This window comes from Oncorhynchus gorbuscha, unplaced genomic scaffold, assembly GCF_021184085.1.
Source record: "Oncorhynchus gorbuscha isolate QuinsamMale2020 ecotype Even-year unplaced genomic scaffold, OgorEven_v1.0 Un_scaffold_1990, whole genome shotgun sequence".
Taxonomy (NCBI): Eukaryota; Metazoa; Chordata; class Actinopteri; order Salmoniformes; family Salmonidae; genus Oncorhynchus; species Oncorhynchus gorbuscha.
The window spans coordinates 32,620-57,989 of record NW_025746614.1 but is presented as its reverse complement, the minus strand read 5'-3'; the positions used below and the strand labels follow the sequence as shown (position 1 = coordinate 57,989).

The following is a 25,370-nucleotide window of genomic DNA, read 5'->3' as shown; positions in this document are numbered from 1 at the left end:
TACTGCAGTCACTACTTCAACCTTTACTGAACTACCATGAAAAATACTTTTAGACAGCTGAAGCAAGCATACTTTTTAAAAATTATCCTTTCTTATGGACGAGGGATTTGGCAGTGCGGTCATTGAGATTTCATACTTCTTGTTGGAAGCACAGGGGGATTAGCTCAAATGGTAGAGCGCTCGCTTAGCATGTGAGAGGTAGCTGGGATCGATGCCTGCATCCTCCAACTATTTAGTTTGGTTCAATCAGCACACATTGTTGTTGTAGCTCTGGATACTAACCCAACAATACAACTATTTCCACCACTGGGCTTACTGCAGTCACTACTTCAACCTTTACTGAACTACCATGAAAAAACTTTTAGACAGCTGAAGCAAGCATACTTTTTAAAAAATTATCCTTTCTTATGGACGAGGGATTTGGCAGTGCGGTCATTGAGATTTCATACTTCTTGTTGGAGCTGCAGGGGGATTAGCTCAAATGGTAGAGCGCTTGCTTAGCATGCGAGAGGTAGCGGGATCGATGCCCGCATCCTCCAACTATTTAGTTTGGTTCAATCAGCACACATTGTTGTTGTAGCTCTGGATACTAACCCAACAATACAACTATTTCCACCACTGGGCTTACTGCAGTCACTACTTCAACCTTTACTGAACTACCATGAAAAATACTTTTAGACAGCTGAAGCAAGCATATTTTTTTCCTTTCTTATGGACGAGATTTGGCAGTGCAGTCATTGAGATTTCATACTTCTTGTTGGAGGCAAGGGGGATTAGCTCAAATGGTAGAGCGCTCGCTTAGCATGCGAGAGGTAGCGGGATCGATGCCCGCATCCTCCAACTATTTAGTTTGGTTCAATCAGCACACATTGTTGTTGTAGCTCTGGATACTAACCCAACAATACAACTATTTCCACCACTGGGCTTACTGCAGTCACTACTTCAACCTTTACTGAACTACCATGAAAAATACTTTTAGACAGCTGAAGCAAGCATACTTTTTAAAAATTATCCTTTCTTATGGACGAGGGATTTGGCAGTGTGGTCATTGATATTTCATACTTCTTGTTGAAGGAATAGGGGGATTAGCTCAAATGGTAGAGCGCTCGCTTAGCATGTGAGAGGGAGCGGGATTGATGCCTGCATCCTCCAACTATTTAGTTTGGTTCAATCAGCACACATTGTTGTTGTAGCTCTGGATACTAACCCAACAATACAACTATTTCCACCACTGGGCTTACTGCAGTCACTACTTCAACCTTTACTGAACTACCATGAAAAATACTTTTAGACAGCTGAAGCAAGCATACTTTTAAAAAAGTATCCTTTCTTATGGACGAGGGATTTGGCAGTGCGGTCATTGAGATTTCATACTTCTTGTTGAAGGAACAGGGGGATTAGCTCAAATGGTAGAGTGCTCGCTTAGCATGTGAGAGGTAGTGGGATTGATGCCTGCATCCTCCAACTATTTAGTTTGGTTCAATCAGCACACATTGTTGTTGTAGCTCTGGATACTAACCCAACAATACAACTATTTCCACCACTGGGCTTACTGCAGTCACTACTTCAACCTTTACTGAACTACCATGAAAAAAACTTTTAGACAGCTGAAGCAAGCATACTTTTTAAAAATTATCCTTTCTTATGGACGAGGGATTTGGCAGTGCGGTCATTGAGATTTCATACTTCTTGTTGGAAGCACAGGGGGATTAGCTCAAATGGTAGAGTGCTCACTTAGCATATGATAGGTAGTTGGATCGATGCCTACATCCTCCAACTATTTAGTTTGGTTCAATCAGCACACATTGTTGTTGTAGCTCTGGATACTAACCCAACAATACAACTATTTCCACCACTGGGCTTACTGCAGTCACTACTTCAACCTTTACTGAACTACCATGAAAAATACTTTTAGACAGCTGAAGCAAGCATACTTTTTAAAAAAGTATCCTTTCTTATGGACGAGGGATTTGGCAGTGCGGTCATTGAGATTTCATACTTCTTGTTGGAGCCGCAGGGGATTAGCTCAAATGGTAGAGCGCTCGCTTAGCATGTGAGAGGTAGCGGGATCGATGCCCGCATCCTCCAACTATTTAGTTTGGTTCAATCAGCACACATTGTTGTTGTAGCTCTGGATACTAACCCAACAATACAACTATTTCCACCACTGGGCTTACTGCAGTCACTACTTCAACCTTTACTGAACTACCATGAAAAATACTTTTAGACAGCTGAAGCAAGCATACTTTTAAAAAAGTATCCTTTCTTATGGACGAGGGATTTGGCAGTGCGGTCATTGAGATTTCATACTTCTTGTTGGAGGCGCAGGGGGATTAGCTCAAATGGTAGAGCGCTCGCTTAGCATGTGAGAGGTAGCGGGATTGATGCCTGCATCCTCCAACTATTTAGTTTGGTTCAATCAGCACACATTGTTGTTGTAGCTCTGGATACTAACCCAACAATACAACTATTTCCACCACTGGGCTTACTGCAGTCACTACTTCAACCTTTACTGAACTACCATGAAAAAACTTTTAGACAGCTGAAACAAGCATACTTTTTAAAAAGTATCCTTTCTTATGGACGAGGGATTTGGCAGTGTGGTCATTGAGATTTCATACTTCTTGTTGAAGGAACAGGGGGATTAGCTCAAATGGTAGAGCGCTCGCTTAGCATGTGAGAGGGATCGGGATTGATGCCTTCATCCTCCAACTATTTAGTTTGGTTCAATCAGCACACATTGTTGTTGTAGCTCTGGATACTAACCCAACAATACAACTATTTCCACCACTGGGCTTACTGCAGTCACTACTTCAACCTTTACTGAACTACCATGAAAAATACTTTTAGACAGCTGAAGCAAGCATACTTTTTAAAAATTATCCTTTCTTAATGGACGAGGATTTGGCAGTGCGGTCATTGAGATTTCATACTTCTTGTTGGAGGCACAGGGGATTAGCTCAAATGGTAGAGTACTCGCTTAGCATGTGAGAGGTAGTGGGATTGATGCCTGCATCCTCCAACTATTTAGTTTGGTTCAATCAGCACACATTGTTGTTGTAGCTCTGGATACTAACCCAACAATACAACTATTTCCACCACTGGGCTTACTGCAGTCACTACTTCAACCTTTACTGAACTACCATGAAAAATACTTTTAGACAGCTGAAGCAAGCATACTTTTAAAAAAGTATCCTTTCTTATGGACGAGGGATTTGGCAGTGCGGTCATTGAGATTTCATACTTCTGATTGGAGCTGCAGGGGGATTAGCTCAAATGGTAGAGCGCTCGCTTAGCATGCGAGAGGTAGTGGGATCGATGCCCACATCCTCCAACTATTTAGTTTGGTTCAATCAGCACACATTGTTGTTGTAGCTCTGGATACTAACCCAACAATACAACTATTTCCACCACTGGGCTTACTGCAGTCACTACTTCAACCTTTACTGAACTACCATGAAAAATACTTTTAGACAGCTGAAGCAAGCATACTTTAAAAAAAGTATCCTTTCTTATGGACGAGGGATTTGGCAGTGCGGTCATTGAGATTTCATACTTCTGATTGGAGCTGCAGGGGGATTAGCTCAAATGGTAGAGTGCTCGCTTAGCATGCGAGAGGTAGTGGGATTGATGCCCGCATCCTCCAACTATTTAGTTTGGTTCAATCAGCACACATTGTTGTTGTAGCTCTGGATACTAACCCAACAATACAACTATTTCCACCACTGGGCTTACTGCAGTCACTACTTCAACCTTTACTGAACTACCATGAAAAATACTTTTAGACAGCTGAAGCAAGTATCCTTTCCTTTCTTATGGACGAGGGATTTGGCAGTGCGGTCATTGAGATTTCATACTTCTTGTTGGAGGCACAGGGGATTAGCTCAAATGGTAGAGTGCTCGCTTAGCATGTGAGAGGTAGCGGGATCGATGCCTGCATCCTCCAACTATTTAGTTTGGTTCAATCAGCACACATTGTTGTTGTAGCTCTGGATACTAACCCAACAATACAACTATTTCCACCACTGGGCTTACTGCAGTCACTACTTCAACCTTTACTGAACTACCATGAAAAAAACTTTTTAGACAGATGAAGCAAGCATACTTTTAAAAAAGTATCCTTTCTTATGGACGAGGGATTTGGCAGTGAGGTCATTGAGATTTCATACTTCTTGTTGGAGGCACAGGGGGATTAGCTCAAATGGTAGAGCGCTTGCTTAGCATGTGAGAGGTAGGGATCGATGCCTGCATCCTCCAACTATTTAGTTTGGTTCAATCAGCACACATTGTTGTTGTAGCTCTGGATACTAACCCAACAATACAACTATTTCCACCACTGGGCTTACTGCAGTCACTACTTCAACCTTTACTGAACTACCATGAAAAATACTTTTAGACAGCTGAAGCAAGCATACTTTTAAAAAGTATCCTTTCTTATGGATGAGGGATTTGGCAGTGCGGTCATTGAGATTTCATACTTCTTGTTGGAGGCACAGGGGGATTAGCTCAAATGGTAGAGTGCTCGCTTAGCATGAGAGAGGTAGCAGAATCGATGCCCGCATCCTCCAACTATTTAGTTTGGTTCAATCATTGTTGTTGTAGCTCTGGATACTAACCCAACAATACAACTATTTCCACCACTGGGCTTACTGCAGTCACTACTTCAACCTTTACTGAACTACCATGAAAAATACTTTTAGACAGCTGAAGCAAGTATCCTTTCTTAGGGACGAGGGATTTGGCAGTGCGGTCATTGAGATTTCATACTTCTTGTTGAAGGAACAGGGGGATTAGCTCAAATGGTAGAGTGCTCACTTAGCATGTGAGAGGGAGCGGGATTGATGCCTGCATCCTCCAACTATTTAGTTTGGTTCAATCAGCACACATTGTTGTTGTAGCTCTGGATACTAACCCAACAATACAACTATTTCCACCACTGGGCTTACTGCAGTCACTACTTCAACCTTTACTGAACTACCATGAAAAATACTTTTAGACAGCTGAAGCAAGCATACTTTAAAAAAGTATCCTTTCTTATGGACGAGGGATTTGGCAGTGCGGTCATTGAGATTTCATACTTCTTGTTGAAGGAACAGGGGGATTAGCTCAAATGGTAGAGCGCTCGCTTAGCATGTGAGAGGGAGCGGGATTGATGCCTGCATCCTCCAACTATTTAGTTTGGTTCAATCAGCACACATTGTTGTTGTAGCTCTGGATACTAACCCAACAATACAACTATTTCCACCACTGGGCTTACTGCAGTCACTACTTCAACCTTTACTGAACTACCATGAAAAAAACTTTTAGACAGCTGAAGCAAGCATACTTTTAAAAAAGTATCCTTTCTTATGGACGAGGGATTTGGCAGTGCGGTCATTGAGATTTCATACTTCTTGTTGGAGGCACAGGGGATTAGCTCAAATGGTAGAGCGCTCGCTTAGCATGTGAGAGGTAGCGGGATCGATGCCTGCATCCTCCAACTATTTAGTTTGGTTCAATCAGCACACATTGTTGTTGTAGCTCTGGATACTAACCCAACAATACAACTATTTCCACCACTGGGCTTACTGCAGTCACTACTTCAACCTTTACTGAACTACCATGAAAAATACTTTTAGACAGCTGAAGCAAGCATACTTTTAAAAAAGTATCCTTTCTTATGGACGAGGGATTTGGCAGTGCGGTCATTGAGATTTCATACTTCTTGTTGGAGGCACAGGGGGATTAGCTCAAATGGTAGAGCGCTCGCTTAGCATGAGAGAGGTAGCAGAATCGATGCCCGCATCCTCCAACTATTTAGTTTGGTTCAATCATTGTTGTTGTAGCTCTGGATACTAACCCAACAATACAACTATTTCCACCACTGGGCTTACTGCAGTCACTACTTCAACCTTTACTGAACTACCATGAAAAATACTTTTAGACAGCTGAAGCAAGTATCCTTTCTTAGGGACGAGGGATTTGGCAGTGCGGTCATTGAGATTTCATACTTCTTGTTGAAGGAACAGGGGGATTAGCTCAAATGGTAGAGTGCTCACTTAGCATGTGAGAGGGAGCGGGATTGATGCCTGCATCCTCCAACTATTTAGTTTGGTTCAATCAGCACACATTGTTGTTGTAGCTCTGGATACTAACCCAACAATACAACTATTTCCACCACTGGGCTTACTGCAGTCACTACTTCAACCTTTACTGAACTACCATGAAAAATACTTTTAGACAGCTGAAGCAAGCATACTTTTTAAAAAGTATCCTTTCTTATGGACGAGGGATTTGGCAGTGCGGTCATTGAGATTTCATACTTCTTGTTGGAGGCGCAGGGGATTAGCTCAAATGGTAGAGCGCTCGCTTAGCATGTGAGAGGTAGCGGGATTGATGCCTGCATCCTCCAACTATTTAGTTTGGTTCAATCAGCACACATTGTTGTTGTAGCTCTGGATACTAACCCAACAATACAACTATTTCCACCACTGGGCTTACTGCAGTCACTACTTCAACCTTTACTGAACTACCATGAAAAAAACTTTTAGACAGCTGAAGCAAGCATACTTTTTAAAAAAAAAAAAGTATCCTTTCTTATGGACGAGGGATTTGGCAGTGCGGTCATTGAGATTTCATACTTCTTGTTGAAGGAACAGGGGATTAGCTCAAATGGTAGAGCGCTCGCTTAGCATGTGAGAGGGAGCGGGATCGATGCCTGCATCCTCCAACTATTTAGTTTGGTTCAATCAGCACACATTGTTGTTGTAGCTCTGGATACTAACCCAACAATACAACTATTTCCACCACTGGGCTTACTGCAGTCACTACTTCAACCTTTACTGAACTACCATGAAAAATACTTTTAGACAGCTGAAGCAAGCATACTTTTTAAAAATTATCCTTTCTTATGGACGAGGGATTTGGCAGTGCGGTCTTAGAGATTTCATACTTCTTGTTAGAGGCACAGGGGGATTAGCTCAAATGGTAGAGTGCTCGCTTAGCATGTGAGAGGTAGTGGGATTGATGCCTGCATCCTCCAACTATTTAGTTTGGTTCAATCAGCACACATTGTTGTTGTAGCTCTGGATACTAACCCAACAATACAACTATTTCCACCACTGGGCTTACTGCAGTCACTACTTCAACCTTTACTGAACTACCATGAAAAATACTTTTAGACAGCTGAAGCAAGCATACTTTTAAAAAAAGTATCCTTTCTTATGGACGAGGGATTTGGCAGTGCGGTCATTGAGATTTCATACTTCTGATTGGAGCTGCAGGGGATTAGCTCAAATGGTAGAGCGCTCGCTTAGCATGCGAGAGGTAGTGGGATCGATGCCCACATCCTCCAACTATTTAGTTTGGTTCAATCAGCACACATTGTTGTTGTAGCTCTGGATACTAACCCAACAATACAACTATTTCCACCACTGGGCTTACTGCAGTCACTACTTCAACCTTTACTGAACTACCATGAAAAATACTTTTAGACAGCTGAAGCAAGCATACTTTTAAAAAAGTATCCTTTCTTATGAACGAGGGATTTGGCAGTGCGGTCATTGAGATTTCATACTTCTTGTTGGAGGCACAGGGCGATTAGCTCAAATGTTAGAGCGCTCGCTTAGCATGAGAGAGGTAGCAGAATCGATGCCCGCATCCTCCAACTATTTAGTTTGGTTCAATCATTGTTGTTGTAGCTCTGGATACTAACCCAACAATACAACTATTTCCACCACTGGGCTTACTGCAGTCACTACTTCAACCTTTACTGAACTACCATGAAAAATACTTTTAGACAGCTGAAGCAAGCATATCCTTTCCTTTCTTAGGGACGAGGGATTTGGCAGTGCGGTCATTGAGATTTCATACTTCTTGTTGAAGGAACAGGGGGATTAGCTCAAATGGTAGAGCGCTCACTTAGCATGTGAGAGGGAGCGGGATTGATGCCTGCATCCTCCAACTATTTAGTTTGGTTCAATCAGCACACATTGTTGTTGTAGCTCTGGATACTAACCCAACAATACAACTATTTCCACCACTGGGCTTACTGCAGTCACTACTTCAACCTTTACTGAACTACCATGAAAAATACTTTTAGACAGCTGAAGCAAGCATACTTTTAAAAAAGTATCCTTTCTTATGGACGAGGGATTTGGCAGTGCGGTCATTGAGATTTCATACTTCTTGTTGGAGGCGCAGGGGATTAGCTCAAATGGTAGAGCGCTCGCTTAGCATGTGAGAGGTAGCGGGATTGATGCCTGCATCCTCCAACTATTTAGTTTGGTTCAATCAGCACACATTGTTGTTGTAGCTCTGGATACTAACCCAACAATACAACTATTTCCACCACTGGGCTTACTGCAGTCACTACTTCAACCTTTACTGAACTACCATGAAAAAAACTTTTAGACAGCTGAAGCAAGCATACTTTTTAAAAAGTATCCTTTCTAATGGACGAGGGATTTGGCAGTGCGGTCATTGAGATTTCATACTTCTTGTTGAAGGAACAGGGGGATTAGCTCAAATGGTAGAGCGCTCGCTTAGCATGTGAGAGGTAGCGGGATCGATGCCTGCATCCTCCAACTATTTAGTTTGGTTCAATCAGCACACATTGTTGTTGTAGCTCTGGATACTAACCCAACAATACAACTATTTCCACCACTGGGCTTACTGCAGTCACTACTTCAACCTTTACTGAACTACCATGAAAAATACTTTTAGACAGCTGAAGCAAGCATACTTTTTAAAAATTATCCTTTCTTAATGGACGAGGGATTTGGCAGTGCGGTCATTGAGATTTCATACTTCTTGTTGGAGTCACAGGGGGATTAGCTCAAATGGTAGAGTACTCGCTTAGCATGTGAGAGGTAGTGGGATTGTTTCCTGCATCCTCCAAATATTTAGTTTGGTTCAATCAGCACACATTGTTGTTGTAGCTCTGGATACTAACCCAACAATACAACTATTTCCACCACTGGGCTTACTGCAGTCACTACTTCAACCTTTACTGAACTACCATGAAAAATACTTTTAGACAGCTGAAGCAAGCATACTTTTAAAAAAGTATCCTTTCTTATGGACGAGGGATTTGGCAGTGCGGTCATTGAGATTTCATACTTCTTGATTGGAGCTGCAGGGGGATTAGCTCAAATGGTAGAGCGCTCGCTTAGCATGCGAGAGGTAGTGGGATCGATGCCCACATCCTCCAAATATTTAGTTTGGTTCAATCAGCACACATTGTTGTTGTAGCTCTGGATACTAACCCAACAATACAACTATTTCCACCACTGGGCTTACTGCAGTCACTACTTCAACCTTTACTGAACTACCATGAAAAATACTTTTAGACAGCTGAAGCAAGCATACTTTTTAAAAAAGTATCCTTTCTTATGGACGAGGGATTTGGCAGTGCGGTCATTGAGATTTCATACTTCTTGTTGGAGGCACAGGGGGATTAGCTCAAATGTTAGATCGCTCGCTTAGCATGAGAGAGGTAGCAGAATCGATGCCCGCATCCTCCAACTATTTAGTTTGGTTCAATCATTGTTGTTGTAGCTCTGGATACTAACCCAACAATACAACTATTTCCACCACTGGGCTTACTGCAGTCACTACTTCAACTTTTACTGAACTACCATGAAAAATACTTTTAGACAGCTGAAGCAAAAAGTATCCTTTCTTAGGGACGAGGGATTTGGCAGTGCGGTCATTGAGATTTCATACTTCTTGTTGAAGGAACAGAGGGATTAGCTCAAATGGTAGAGCGCTCACTTAGCATGTGAGAGGGAGCGGGATTGATGCCTGCATCCTCCAACTATTTAGTTTGGTTCAATCAGCACACATTGTTGTTGTAGCTCTGGATACTAACCCAACAATACAACTATTTCCACCACTGGGCTTACTGCAGTCACTACTTCAACCTTTACTGAACTACCATGAAAAATATTTTTAGAGAGCTGAAGCAAGCATACTTTTTAAAAAAGTATCCTTTCTTATGGACGAGGGATTTGGCAGTGCGGTCATTGAGATTTCATACTTCTTGTTGGAGGCGCAGGGGGATTAGCTCAAATGGTAGAGCGCTCGCTTAGCATGTGAGAGGTAGCGGGATTGATGCCTGCATCCTCCAACTATTTAGTTTGGTTCAATCAGCACACATTGTTGTTGTAGCTCTGGATACTAACCCAACAATACAACTATTTCCACCACTGGGCTTACTGCAGTCACTACTTCAACCTTTACTGAACTACCATGAAAAAAACTTTTAGACAGCTGAAGCAAGCATACTTTTAAAAAGTATCCTTTCTAATGGATGAGGGATTTGGCAGTGCGGTCATTGAGATTTCATACTTCTTGTTGAAGGAACAGGGGGATTAGCTCAAATGGTAGAGCGCTCGCTTAGCATGTGAGAGGGAGCGGGATTGATGCCTGCATCCTCCAACTATTTAGTTTGGTTCAATCAGCACACATTGTTGTTGTAGCTCTGGATACTAACCCAACAATACAACTATTTCCACCACTGGGCTTACTGCAGTCACTACTTCAACCTTTACTGAACTACCATGAAAAATACTTTTAGACAGCTGAAGCAAGCATACTTTTTAAAAATTATCCTTTCTTAATGGACGAGGGATTTGGCAGTGCGGTCATTGAGATTTCATACTTCTTGTTGGAGGCACAGGGGATTAGCTCAAATGGTAGAGTGCTCGCTTAGCATGTGAGAGGTAGTGGGATCGATGCCCGCATCCTCCAACTATTTAGTTTGGTTCAATCAGCACACATTGTTATTGTAGCTCTGGATACTAACCCAACAGTACAACTATTTCCACCACTGGGCTTACTGCAGTCACTACTTCAACCTTTACTGAACTACCATGAAAAATACTTTTAGACAGCTGAAGCAAGCATACTTTTAAAAAGATATCCTTTCTTATGGACGAGGGATTTGGCAGTGCGGTCATTGAGATTTCATACTTCTTGTTGGAGACGCAGGGGATTAGCTCAAATGGTCAGAGCACTCGCTTAGCATGTGAGAGGTAGCGGGATCGATGCCTGCATCCTCCAACTATTTAGAGGGATTTGGCTCCAAGATTTCATTTAGTTTAGCTCAAATGGTAGAGTGCAGCATCAGAGGTAGCATCTATGACATTTAGTTTGTTCAATCAGCACACATTGTTGTTGTAGCTCTGGATACTAACCCAACAATACAACTATTTCCACCACTGGGCTTACTGCAGTCACTACTTCAACCTTTACTGAACTACCATGAAAAATATTTTTAGACAGCTGAAGCAAGCATACTTTAAAAAAAGTATCCTTTCTTATGGATGAGGGATTTGGCAGTGCGGTCATTGAGATTTCATACTTCTTGTTGGAGGCGCAGGGGATTAGCTCAAATGGTAGAGCGCTCGCTTAGCATGTGAGAGGTAGTGGGATCGATGCCTGCATCCTCCAACTATTTAGTTTGGTTCAATCAGCACACATTGTTGTTGTAGCTCTGGATACTAACCCAACAATACAACTATTTCCACCACTGGGCTTACTGCAGTCACTACTTCAACCTTTACTGAACTACCATGAAAAATATTTTTAGACAGCTGAAGCAAGCATACTTTTAAAAAAAGTATCCTTTCTTATGGACGAGGGATTTGGCAGTGCGGTCATTGAGATTTCATACTTCTTGTTGGAGGCGCAGGGGGATTAGCTCAAATGGTAGAGCGCTCGCTTAGCATGTGATGTGAGAGGTAGCGGGATTGATGCCTGCATCCTCCAACTATTTAGTTTGGTTCAATCAGCACACATTGTTGTTGTAGCTCTGGATACTAACCCAACAATACAACTATTTCCACCACTGGGCTTACTGCAGTCACTACTTCAACCTTTACTGAACTACCATGAAAAATACTTTTAGACAGCTGAAGCATACTTTTTAAAAAGTATCCTTTCTTATGGACGAGGGATTTGGCAGTGCGGTCATTGAGATTTCATACTTCTTGTTGAAGGAACAGGGGGATTAGCTCAAATGGTAGAGCGCTCACTTAGCATGTGAGAGGGAGCGGGATTGATGCCTGCATCCTCCAACTATTTAGTTTGGTTCAATCAGCACACATTGTTGTTGTAGCTCTGGATACTAACCCAACAATACAACTATTTCCACCACTGGGCTTACTGCAGTCACTACTTCAACCTTTACTGAACTACCATGAAAAATACTTTTAGACAGCTGAAGCAAGCATACTTTAAAAAACCTTTACCGTATTTCTTATGAACGAGGGATTTTAAAAAATTATCCTTTCTTATGGACGAGGGATTTGGCAGTGCGGTCATTGAGATTTCATACTTCTTGTTGGAGTCACAGGGGGATTAGCTCAAATGGTAGAGTACTCGCTTAGCATGTGAGAGGTAGTGGGATTGTTGCCTGCATCCTCCAAATATTTAGTTTAGTTCAATCAGCACACATTGTTGTTGTAGCTCTGGATACTAACCCAACAATACAACTATTTCCACCACTGGGCTTACTGCAGTCACTACTTCAACCTTTACTGAACTACCATGAAAAATACTTTTAGACAGCTGAAGCAAGCATACTTTTAAAAAAGTATCCTTTCTTATGGACGAGGGATTTGGCAGTGCGGTCATTGAGATTTCATACTTCTTGATTGGAGCTGCAGGGGGATTAGCTCAAATGGTAGAGCGCTCGCTTAGCATGCGAGAGGTAGTGGGATCGATGCCCACATCCTCCAAATATTTAGTTTGGTTCAATCAGCACACATTGTTGTTGTAGCTCTGGATACTAACCCAACAATACAACTATTTCCACCACTGGGCTTACTGCAGTCACTACTTCAACCTTTACTGAACTACCATGAAAAATACTTTTAGACAGCTGAAGCAAGCATACTTTAAAAAAGTATCCTTTCTTATGAACGAGGGATTTGGCAGTGCGGTCATTGAGATTTCATACTTCTTGTTGGAGGCACAGGGCGATTAGCTCAAATGTTAGAGCGCTCGCTTAGCATGAGAGAGGTAGCAGAATCGATGCCCGCATCCTCCAACTATTTAGTTTGGTTCAATCATTGTTGTTGTAGCTCTGGATACTAACCCAACAATACAACTATTTCCACCACTGGGCTTACTGCAGTCACTACTTCAACCTTTACTGAACTACCATGAAAAATACTTTTAGACAGCTGAAGCAAGTATCCTTTCTTAGGGACGAGGGATTTGGCAGTGCGGTCATTGAGATTTCATACTTCTTGTTGAAGGAACAGGGGATTAGCTCAAATGGTAGAGCGCTCACTTAGCATGTGAGAGGGAGCGGGATTGATGCCTGCATCCTCCAACTATTTAGTTTGGTTCAATCAGCACACATTGTTGTTGTAGCTCTGGATACTAACCCAACAATACAACTATTTCCACCACTGGGCTTACTGCAGTCACTACTTCAACCTTTACTGAACTACCATGAAAAATACTTTTAGACAGCTGAAGCAAGCATACTTTTTAAAAAGTATCCTTTCTTATGGACGAGGGATTTGGCAGTGCGGTCATTGAGATTTCATACTTCTTATTGGAGTCACAGGGGGATTAGCTCAAATGGTAGAGTACTCGCTTAGCATGTGAGAGGTAGTGGGATTGATGCCTGCATCCTCCAACTATTTAGTTTGGTTCAATCAGCACACATTGTTGTTGTAGCTCTGGATACTAACCCAACAATACAACTATTTCCACCACTGGGCTTACTGCAGTCACTACTTCAACCTTTACTGAACTACCATGAAAAATACTTTTAGACAGCTGAAGCAAGCATACTTTTTAAAAAGTATCCTTTCTTATGGACGAGGGATTTGGCAGTGCGGTCATTGAGATTTCATACTTCTGATTGGAGCTGCAGGGGGATTAGCTCAAATGGTAGAGCGCTCGCTTAGCATGCGAGAGGTAGTGGGATCGATGCCCGCATCCTCCAAATATTTAGTTTGGTTCAATCAGCACACATTGTTGTTGTAGCTCTGGATACTAACCCAACAATACAACTATTTCCACCACTGGGCTTACTGCAGTCACTACTTCAACCTTTACTGAACTACCATGAAAAATACTTTTAGACAGCTGAAGCAAGTATACTTTTAAAAAGTATCCTTTCTTATGGACGAGGGATTTGGCAGTGCGGTCATTGAGATTTCATACTTCTTGTTGGAGGCACAGGGGGATTAGCTCAAATGTTAGAGCGCTCGCTTAGCATGAGAGAGGTAGCAGAATCGATGCCCGCATCCTCCAACTATTTAGTTTGGTTCAATCATTGTTGTTGTAGCTCTGGATACTAACCCAACAATACAACTATTTCCACCACTGGGCTTACTGCAGTCACTACTTCAACCTTTACTGAACTACCATGAAAAATACTTTTAGACAGCTGAGACAGCTGAAAAAAGTATCCTTTCTTAGGGACGAGGGATTTGGCAGTGCGGTCATTGAGATTTCATACTTCTTGTTGAAGGAACAGGGGATTAGCTCAAATGGTAGAGCGCTCACTTAGCATGTGAGAGGGAGCGGGATTGATGCCTGCATCCTCCAACTATTTAGTTTGGTTCAATCAGCACACATTGTTGTTGTAGCTCTGGATACTAACCCAACAATACAACTATTTCCACCACTGGGCTTACTGCAGTCACTACTTCAACCTTTACTGAACTACCATGAAAAATATTTTTAGACAGCTGAAGCAAGCATACTTTTTAAAAAAGTATCCTTTCTTATGGACGAGGGATTTGGCAGTGCGGTCATTGAGATTTCATACTTCTTGTTGGAGGCACAGGGGGATTAGCTCAAATGGTAGAGTACTCGCTTAGCATGTGAGAGGTAGCGGGATTGATGCCTGCATCCTCCAAATATTTAGTTTGGTTCAATCAGCACACATTGTTGTTGTAGCTCTGGATACTAACCCAACAATACAACTATTTCCACCACTGGGCTTACTGCAGTCACTACTTCAACCTTTACTGAACTACCATGAAAAATACTTTTAGACAGCTGAAGCAAGCATACTTTTAAAAAAGTATCCTTTCTTATGGACGAGGGATTTGGCAGTGCGGTCATTGAGATTTCATACTTCTTGTTGGAGGAACAGGGGATTAGCTCAAATGGTAGAGCGCTCGCTTAGCATGTGAGAGGTAGCGGGATCGATGCCCATCCTCCAACTATTTAGTTTGGTTCAATCAGCACACATTGTTGTTGTAGCTCTGGATACTAACCCAACAATACAACTATTTCCACCACTGGGCTTACTGCAGTCACTACTTCAACCTTTACTGAACTACCATGAAAAATACTTTTAGACAGCTGAAGCAAGCATACTTTTTAAAAAAGTATCCTTTCTTATGGACGAGGGATTTGGCAGTGCGGTCATTGAGATTTCATACTTCTTGTTGGAGGCACAGGGGGATTAGCTCAAATGGTAGAGTGCTCGCTTAGCATGTGAGAGGTAGCGGAATCGATTCCTGCATCCTCCAACTATTTAGTTTGGTTCAATCAGCACACATTGTTGTTGTAGCTCTGGATACTAACCCAACAATACAACTATTTCCACCACTGGGCTTACTGCAGTCACTACTTCAACCTTTACTGAACTACCATGAAAAAAACTTTTAGACAGCTGAAACAAGCATACTTTTTAAAAAGTATCCTTTCTAATGGATGAGGGATTTGGCAGTGCGGTCATTGAGATTTCATACTTCTTGTTGAAGGAACAGGGGGATTAGCTCAAATGGTAGAGCGCTCGCTTAGCATGTGAGAGGGAGCGGGATTGATGCCTGCATCCTCCAACTATTTAGTTTGGTTCAATCAGCACACATTGTTGTTGTAGCTCTGGATACTAACCCAACAATACAACTATTTCCACCACTGGGCTTACTGCAGTCACTACTTCAACCTTTACTGAACTACCATGAAAAATACTTTTAGACAGCTGAAGCAAGCATACTTTTTAAAAATTATCCTTTCTTATGGACGAGGGATTTGGCAGTGCGGTCATTGAGATTTCATACTTCTTATTGGAGTCACAGGGGATTAGCTCAAATGGTAGAGTGCTCGCTTAGCATGTGAGAGGTAGTGGGATCGATGCCTGCATCCTCCAACTATTTAGTTTGGTTCAATCAGCACACATTGTTGTTGTAGCTCTGGATACTAACCCAACAATACAACTATTTCCACCACTGGGCTTACTGCAGTCACTACTTCAACCTTTACTGAACTACCATGAAAAATACTTTTAGACAGCTGAAGCAAGCATACTTTTAAAAAAGATATCCTTTCTTATGGACGAGGGATTTGGCAGTGCGGTCATTGAGATTTCATACTTCTTGTTGGAGGCGCAGGGGGATTAGCTCAAATGGTAGAGCACTCGCTTAGCATGTGAGAGGTAGCATGCCTGCATCCTCCAACTATTTAGAGGGATTTGGCAGTGCGGTCATTGAGATTTCATACTTCTTGTTGGAGGTGCCGGGGATTAGCTCAAATGGTAGAGTGCTTGTTTAGCATGCGAGAGGTAGCATCCTCCTCCAACTATTTAGTTTGGTTCAATCAGCACACATTGTTGTTGTAGCTCTGGATACTAACCCAACAATACAACTATTTCCACCACTGGGCTTACTGCAGTCACTACTTCAACCTTTACTGAACTACCATGAAAAATACTTTTAGAGAGCTGAAGCAAGCATACTTTTAAAAAAGTATCCTTTCTTATGGATGAGGGATTTGGCAGTGCGGTCATTGAGATTTCATACTTCTTGTTGGAGGCGCAGGGGATTAGCTCAAATGGTAGAGCGCTTGCTTAGCATGTGAGAGGTAGTGTGATCGATGCCTGCATCATCCAACTATTTAGTTTGGTTCAATCAGCACACATTGTTGTTGTAGCTCTGGATACTAACCCAACAATACAACTATTTCCACCACTGGGCTTACTGCAGTCACTACTTCAACCTTTACTGAACTACCATGAAAAATACTTTTAGACAGCTGAAGCAAGCATACTTTAAAAAAAGTATCCTTTCTTATGGACGAGGGATTTGGCAGTGCGGTCATTGAGATTTCATACTTCTTGTTGGAGGTGCAGGGGATTAGCTCAAATGGTAGAGCGCTTGCTTAGCATGTGAGAGGTAGCGGGATCGATGCCTGCATCCTCCAACTATTTAGTTTGGTTCAATCAGCACACATTGTTGTTGTAGCTCTGGATACTAACCCAACAATACAACTATTTCCACCACTGGGCTTACTGCAGTCACTACTTCAACCTTTACTGAACTACCATGAAAAATACTTTTAGACAGCTGAAGCAAGCATACTTTTTTAAAAAAAGTATCCTTTCTTATGGACGAGGGATTTGGCAGTGCGGTCATTGAGATTTCATACTTCTTGTTGGAGGCGCAGGGGGATTAGCTCAAATGGTAGAGCGCTCGCTTAGCATGTGAGAGGTAGCGGGATCGATGCCCGCATCCTCCAACTATTTAGTTTGGTTCAATCAGCACACATTGTTGTTGTAGCTCTGGATACTAACCCAACAATACAACTATTTCCACCACTGGGCTTACTGCAGTCACTACTTCAACCTTTACTGAACTACCATGAAAAATACTTTTAGACAGCTGAAGCAAGCATACTTTTTAAAAAGTATCCTTTCTTATGGACGAGGGATTTGGCAGTGCGGTCATTGAGATTTCATACTTCTTGTTGGAGGTGCAGGGGGATTAGCTCAAATGGTAGAGCGCTTGCTTAGCATGTGAGAGGTAGCGGGATCGATGCCTGCATCCTCCAACTATTTAGTTTGGTTCAATCAGCACACATTGTTGTTGTAGCTCTGGATACTAACCCAACAATACAACTATTTCCACCACTGGGCTTACTGCAGTCACTACTTCAACCTTTACTGAACTACCATGAAAAATACTTTTAGACAGCTGAAGCAAGCATACTTTTTAAAAATATCCTTTCTAATGGACGAGGGATTTGGCAGTGCGGTCATTGAGATTTCATACTTCTTGTTGGAGGCACAGGGGGATTAGCTCAAATGGTAGAGCGCTCGCTTAGCATGTGAGAGGTAGCGGGATCGATGCCTGCATCCTCCAACTATTTAGTTTGGTTCAATCAGCACACATTGTTGTTGTAGCTCTGGATACTAACCCAACAATACAACTATTTCCACCACTGGGCTTACTGCAGTCACTACTTCAACCTTTACTGAACTACCATGAAAAATACTTTTAGACAGCTGAAGCAAGCATACTTTTAAAAAAGTATCCTTTCTTATGGACGAGGGATTTGGCAGTGCGGTCATTGAGATTTCATACTTCTTGTTGGAAGCACAGGGGGATTAGCTCAAATGGTAGAGCGCTCGCTTAGCATGTGAGAGGTAGCGGGATCGATGCCTGCATCCTCCAACTATTTAGTTTGGTTCAATCAGCACACATTGTTGTTGTAGCTCTGGATACTAACCCAACAATACAACTATTTCCACCACTGGGCTTACTGCAGTCACTACTTCAACCTTTACTGAACTACCATGAAAAATACTTTTAGACAGCTGAAGCAAGCATACTTTTTAAAAATATCCTTTCTTATGGACGAGGGATTTGGCAGTGCGGTCATTGAGATTTCATACTTCTTGTTGGAGGCGCAGGGGGATTAGCTCAAATGGTAGAGTGCTCGCTTAGCATGTGAGAGGTAGTGGGATCGATGCCTGCATCCTCCAACTATTTAGTTTGGTTCAATCAGCACACATTGTTGTTGTAGCTCTGGATACTAACCCAACAATACAACTATTTCCACCACTGGGCTTACTGCAGTCACTACTTCAACCTTTACTGAACTACCATGAAAAATACTTTTAGACAGCTGAAGCAAGCATACTTTAAAAAAGTATCCTTTCTAATGGACGAGGGATTTGGCAGTGCGGTCATTGAGATTTCATACTTGTTATTGGATGCACAGGGGGAGTAGCTCAAATGGTAGAGCGCTCGCTTAGCATGTGAGAGGTAGCGGGATCGATGCCTGCATCCTCCAACTATTTAGTTTGGTTCAATCAGCACACATTGTTGTTGTAGCTCTGGATACTAACCCAACAATACAACTATTTCCACCACTGGGCTTACTGCAGTCACTACTTCAACCTTTACTGAACTACCATGAAAAATACTTTTAGACAGCTGAAGCAAGCATACTTTTTAAAAAGTATCCTTTCTTATGGACGAGGGATTTGGCAGTGCGGTCATTGAGATTTCATACTTCTTGTTTAAGGCACAGGGGGATTAGCTCAAATGGTAGAGCGCTCGCTTAGCATGTGAGAGGTAGCGGGATCGATGCCTGCATCCTCCAACTATTTAGTTTGGTTCAATCAGCACACATTGTTGTTGTAGCTCTGGATACTAACCCAACAATACAACTATTTCCACCACTGGGCTTACTGCAGTCACTACTTCAACCTTTACTGAACTACCATGAAAAATACTTTTAGACAGCTGAAGCAAGCATACTTTTTAAAAAAAGTATCCTTTCTTATGGACGAGGGATTTGGCAGTGCGGTCATTGAGATTTCATACTTCTTGTTGGAGGCACAGGGGGATTAGCTCAAATGGTAGAGCGCTCGCTTAGCATGTGAGAGGTAGCGGGATCGATGCCTGCATCCTCCAACTATTTAGTTTGGTTCAATCAGCACACATTGTTGTTGTAGCTCTGGATACTAACCCAACAATACAACTATTTCCACCACTGGGCTTACTGCAGTCACTACTTCAACCTTTACTGAACTACCATGAAAAAACTTTTAGACAGCTGAAGCAAGCATACTTTTTAAAAATTATCCTTTCTAATGGACGAGGGATTTGGCAGTGCGGTCATTGAGATTTCATAATTCTTGTTGGAAGCACAGGGGGATTAGCTCAAATGGTAGAGTGCTCGCTTAGCATGTGAGAGGTAGCGGGATCGATGCCTGCATCCTCCAACTATTTAGTTTGGTTCAATCAGCACACATTGTTGTTGTAGCTCTGGATACTAACCCAACAATACAACTATTTCCACCACTGGGCTTACTGCAGTCACTACTTCAACCTTTACTGAACTACCATGAAAAATACTTTTAGACAGCTGAAGCAAGCATACTTTTTAAAAATTATCCTTTCTTATGGACGAGGGATTTGGCAGTGCGGTCATTGAGATTTCATACTTATTTTTGGAGGCGCAGGGGGATTAGCTCAAATGGTAGAGTGCTCGCTTAGCATGTGAGAGGTAGTGGGATCGATGCCCCCATCCTCCAACTATTTAGTTTGGTATAATCAGCACACATTGTTGTTGTAGCTCTGGATACTAACCCAACAATACAACTATTTCCACCACTGGGCTTACTGCAGTCACTACTTCAACCTTAACTGAACTACCATGAAAAATACTTTTAGACAGCTGAAGCAAGCATACTTTAAAAAAAAGTATCCTTTCTAATGGACGAGGGATTTGGCAGTGCGGTCATTGAGATTTCATACTTGTTATTGGATGCACAGGGGGAGTAGCTCAAATGGTAGAGCGCTCGCTTAGCATGTGAGGGGTAGCGGGATCGATGCCTGCATCCTCAAACTATTTAGTTTGGTTCAATCAGCACACATTGTTGTTGTAGCTCTAGATACTAACCCAACAAAACAACTATTTCCACCACTGGGCTTACTGCAGTCCCTACTTCAACCTTTACTGAACTACCATGAAAAATACTTTTAGACAGATGAAGCAAGCATACTTTAAAAAAAAGTATCCTTTCTTATGGACGAGGGATTTGGCAGTGAGGACATTGAGATTTCATACTTCTTGTTGAAGGAACAGGGGGATTAGCTCAAATGGTAGAGTGCTCGCTTAGCATGTGAGAGGTAGCGGGATCGATGCCCCCATCCTCCAACTATTTAGTTTGGTATAATCAGCACACATTGTTGTTGTAGCTCTGGATACTAACCCAACAATACAACTATTTCCACCACTGGGCTTACTGCAGTCACTACTTCAACCTTTACTGAACTACCATGAAAAATACTTTTAGACAGCTGAAGCAAGCATACTTTTTAAAAAGTATCCTTTCTTATGGACGAGGGATTTGGCAGTGCAGTCATTGAGATTTCATACTTCTTGTTGGAGGCGCAGGGGGATTAGCTCAAATGGTAGAGTGCTTGCTTAGCATGTGAGAGGTAGCGGGATCGATGCCTGCATCCTCCAACTATTTAGTTTGGTTCAATCAGCACACATTGTTGTTGTAGCTCTGGATACTAACCCAACAATACAACTATTTCCACCACTGGGCTTACTGCAGTCACTACTTCAACCTTTACTGAACTACCATGAAAAAAACTTTTAGACAGCTGAAGCAAGCATACTTTTTAAAAAGTATCCTTTCTAATGGACGAGGGATTTGGCAGTGCAGTCATTGAGATTTCATACTTCTTTTTGTAGGCGCAGGGGGATTAGCTCAAATGGTAGAGTGCTCGCTTAGCATGTGAGAGGTAGCGGGATCGATGCCTGCATCCTCCAACTATTTAGTTTGGTTCAATCAGCACACATTGTTGTTGTAGCTCTGGATACTAACCCAACAATACAACTATTTCCACCACTGGGCTTACTGCAGTCCCTACTTCAACCTTTACTGAACTACCATGAAAAATACTTTTAGACAGATGAAGCAAGCATACTTTTTAAAAAAGTATCCTTTCTTATGGACGAGGGATTTGGCAGTGAGTACATTGAGATTTCATACTTCTAGTTGGAGGCACAGGGGGATTAGCTCAAATGGTACAGCGCTCGCTTAGCATGTGAGATGTGGCAGGATCGATGCCTGCATTCTCCAGCTATTTAGTTTGGTTCAATCAGCACACATTGTTGTTGTAGCTCTGGATACTAACCCAACAATACAACTATTTCCACCACTGGGCTTACTGCAGTCACTACTTCAACCTTTACTGAACTACCATGAAAAATATTTTTAGAGAGCTGAAGCAAGCATACTTTTTAAAAAGTATCCTTTCTTATGGACGAGGGATTTGGCAGTGCGGTCATTGAGATTGCATACTTCATGTTGAAGGCGCAGGGGGATTAGCTCAAATGGTAGAGCGCTCGCTTAGCATGCGAGAGGTAGCGGGATCGATGCCAGCATCCTCCAACTATTTAGTTCGGTTCAATCAGCACACATTGTTTTTGTAGCTCTGGATACTAACCCAACAATACAACTATTTCCACCACTGGGCTTACTGCAGTCACTACTTCAACCTTTACTGAACTACCATGAAAAATACTTTTAGACAGCTGAAGCAAGCATACTTTTTAAAAAGTATCCTATCTTATGGACGAGGGATTTGGCAGTGCGGTCATTGAGATTTCATACTTCTTGTTGGAGGTGCAGGGGGATTAGCTCAAATGGTAGAGCGCTCGCTTAGCATGTGAGAGGTAGTGGGATCGATGCCTGCATCCTCCAACTATTTAGTTTGGTTCAATCAGAACACATTGTTGTTGTAGCTCTGGATACTAACCCAACAATACAACTATTTCCACCACTGGGCTTACTGCAGTCACTACTTCAACCTTTACTGAACTACCATGAAAAATACTTTTAGACAGATGAAGCAAGTATCCTTTCTTATGGACGAGGGATTTGGCAGTGCGGTCATTGAGATTTCATACTTCTTGTTGGAGGCACAGGGGGATTAGCTCAAATGGTAGAGTGCTCGCTTAGCATGTGAGAGGTAGCGGGATCGATGCCCGCATCCTCCAACTATTTAGTTTGGTTCAATCAGCACACATTGTTGTTGTAGCTCTGGATACTAACCCAACAATACAACTATTTCCACCACTGGGCTTACTGCAGTCCCTACTTCAACCTTTACTGAACTACCATTAAAAAAATATTTAGACAGCTGAAGCAAGCATACTTTTTAAAAATGATCCTTTCTTATGGACGAGGGATTTGGCAGTGCTGTCACTGAGATTTCATACTCCATGTTAGAGGTGCAGGGGGATTAGCTCAAATGGTAGAGCGCTCGCTTAGCATGTGAGAGTTAGCGGGATCGATGCCTGCATCCTCCAACTATTTAGTTTGGTTCAATCAGCACACATTGTTGTTGTAGCTCTGGATACTAACCCAACAATACAACTATTTCCACCACTGGGCTTACTGCAGTCACTACTTCAACCTTTACTGAACTACCATGAAAAATACTTTTAGACAGCTGAAGCAATCATACTTTTTAAAAATTATCCTTTCTTATGGACGAGGGATTTGGCAGTGCGGTCATTGAGATTTCATACTTCTGGTTGGAGCTGCAGGGGGATTAGCTCAAATGGTAGAGCGCTCGCTTAGCATGTGAGAGGTTAGCGGGATCGATGCCCGCATCCTCCAACTATTTAGTTTGGTTCAATCAGCACACATTGTTGTTGTAGCTCTGGATACTAACCCAACAATACAACTATTTCCACCACTGGGCTTACTGCAGTCACTACTTCAACCTTTACTGAACTACCATGAAAAAAACTTTTAGACAGCTGAAGCAAGCATACTTTTTAAAAAGTATCCTTTCTAATGGACGAGGGATTTGGCAGTGCGGTCATTGAGATTTCATAATTCTTGTTGGAAGCACAGGGGGATTAGCTCAAATGGTAGAGCGCTCGCTTAGCATGTGAGAGGTAGCGGGATCGATGCCTGCATCCTCCAACTATTTAGATTGGTTCAATCAGCACACATTGTTGTTGTAGCTCTGGATACTAACCCAACAAAACAACTATTTCCACCAATGGGGTTACTGCAGTCCCTACTTCAACCTTTACTGAACTACCATGAAAAATACTTTTAGACAGATGAAGCAAGCATACTTTTTAAAAAAGTATCCTTTCTTAGGGACGAGGGATTTGGCAGTGCGGTAATTGAGATGTCATACTTCTTATTGGAGGCACAGGGGGAGTAGCTCAAATGTTAAAGCGCTCGCTTAGCATGTGAGAGGTAGCGGGATCGATGCCCGCATCCTCCAACTATTTAGTTTGGTTCAATCAGCACACATTGTTGTTGTAGCTCTGGATACTAACCCAACAATACAACTATTTCCACCACTGGGCTTACTGCATTCCCTACTTCAACCTTTACTGAACTACCATGAAAAAAAAATTTAGACAGCTGAAGCAAGCATACTTTTTAAAAATGATCCTTTCTTATGGACGAGGGATTTGGCAGTGCGGTCATTGAGATTTCATACTTCTTGTTGGAGGCACAGGGGGATTAGCTCAAATGGTAGAGCGCTCGCTTAGCATGTCAGAGGTAGCGGGATCGATACCTGCATCCTCAAACTATTTAGTTTGGTTCAATCAGCACACATTGTTGTTGTAGCTCTGGATACTAACCCAACAAAACAACTATTTCCACCACTGGGCTTACTGCATTCCCTACTTCAACCTTTACTGCACTACTATGAAAAATACTTTTAGACAGATGAAGCAAGCATACTTTTTAAAAAGTATCCTTTCTTATGGACGAGGGATTTGGCAGTGCTGTCACTGAGATTTCATACTCCATGTTAGAGGTGCAGGGGGATTAGCTCAAATGGTAGAGTGCTCGCTTAGCATGTGAGAGTTAGCGGGATCGATGCCTGCATCCTCCAACTATTTAGTTTGGTTCAATCAGCACACATTGTTGTTGAAGCTCTGGATACTAACCCAACAATACAACTATTTCCACCACTGGGCTCACTGCAGTCACTACATCAACCTTTACTGAACTACCATGAAAAATACTTTTAGACAGCTGAAGCAATCATACTTTTTAAAAATTATCCTTTCTTATGGACGAGGGATTTGGCAGTGCGGTCATTGAGATTTCATACTTCTGGTTGGAGCTGCAGGGGGATTAGCTCAAATGGTAGAGCGCTCACTTAGCTTGAGAGAGGTTGCGGGATCGATGCCCGCTTCCTCCAACTATTTAGTTTGGTTCAATCAGCACACATTGTTGTTGTAGCTCTGGATACTAACCCAACAATACAACTATTTCCACCACTGGGCTTACTGCAGTCACTACTTCAACCTTTACTGAACTACCATGAAAAATACTTTTAGACAGCTGAAGCAAGCATACTTTTTAAAAATTATCCTTTCTAATGGACGAGGGATTTGGCAGTGCGGTCATTGAGATTTCATAATTCTTGTTGGAAGCACAGGGGGATTAGCTCAAATGGTAGAGCGCTCGCTTAGCATGTGAGAGGTAGCGGGATCGATGCCTGCATCCTCCAACTATTTAGTTTGGTTCAATCAGCACACATTGTTGTTGTAGCTCTGGATACTAACCCAACAATACAACTATTTCCACCACTGGGCTTACTGCAGGCACTACTTCAACC

The 25,370-nt window shown here is 42.2% G+C and overlaps 7 non-coding genes across 7 annotated transcripts; all 7 read left to right on the top strand.

Annotated features, from left to right (window-relative positions):
- Window positions 1–466: 466 nt before the first annotated feature.
- trnaa-agc lies at window positions 467–539 on the top strand. The gene has a single exon. It is a non-coding gene; the product is annotated as a tRNA-Ala (tRNA).
- A 228-nt stretch (window positions 540–767) lies between these two features.
- On the top strand, window positions 768–840 carry trnaa-agc. Its single transcript has one exon. It is a non-coding gene; the product is annotated as a tRNA-Ala (tRNA).
- Window positions 841–3,261: 2,421 nt separating this feature from the next.
- Window positions 3,262–3,334, top strand: trnaa-agc. Its single transcript has one exon. It is a non-coding gene; the product is annotated as a tRNA-Ala (tRNA).
- Window positions 3,335–9,117: 5,783 nt separating this feature from the next.
- trnaa-agc lies at window positions 9,118–9,190 on the top strand. Its single transcript has one exon. It is a non-coding gene; the product is annotated as a tRNA-Ala (tRNA).
- A 3,459-nt stretch (window positions 9,191–12,649) lies between these two features.
- trnaa-agc lies at window positions 12,650–12,722 on the top strand. Its single transcript has one exon. It is a non-coding gene; the product is annotated as a tRNA-Ala (tRNA).
- A 1,150-nt stretch (window positions 12,723–13,872) lies between these two features.
- trnaa-agc lies at window positions 13,873–13,945 on the top strand. The gene has a single exon. It is a non-coding gene; the product is annotated as a tRNA-Ala (tRNA).
- Window positions 13,946–17,402: 3,457 nt separating this feature from the next.
- Window positions 17,403–17,475, top strand: trnaa-agc. Its single transcript has one exon. It is a non-coding gene; the product is annotated as a tRNA-Ala (tRNA).
- Window positions 17,476–25,370: the final 7,895 nt, after the last annotated feature.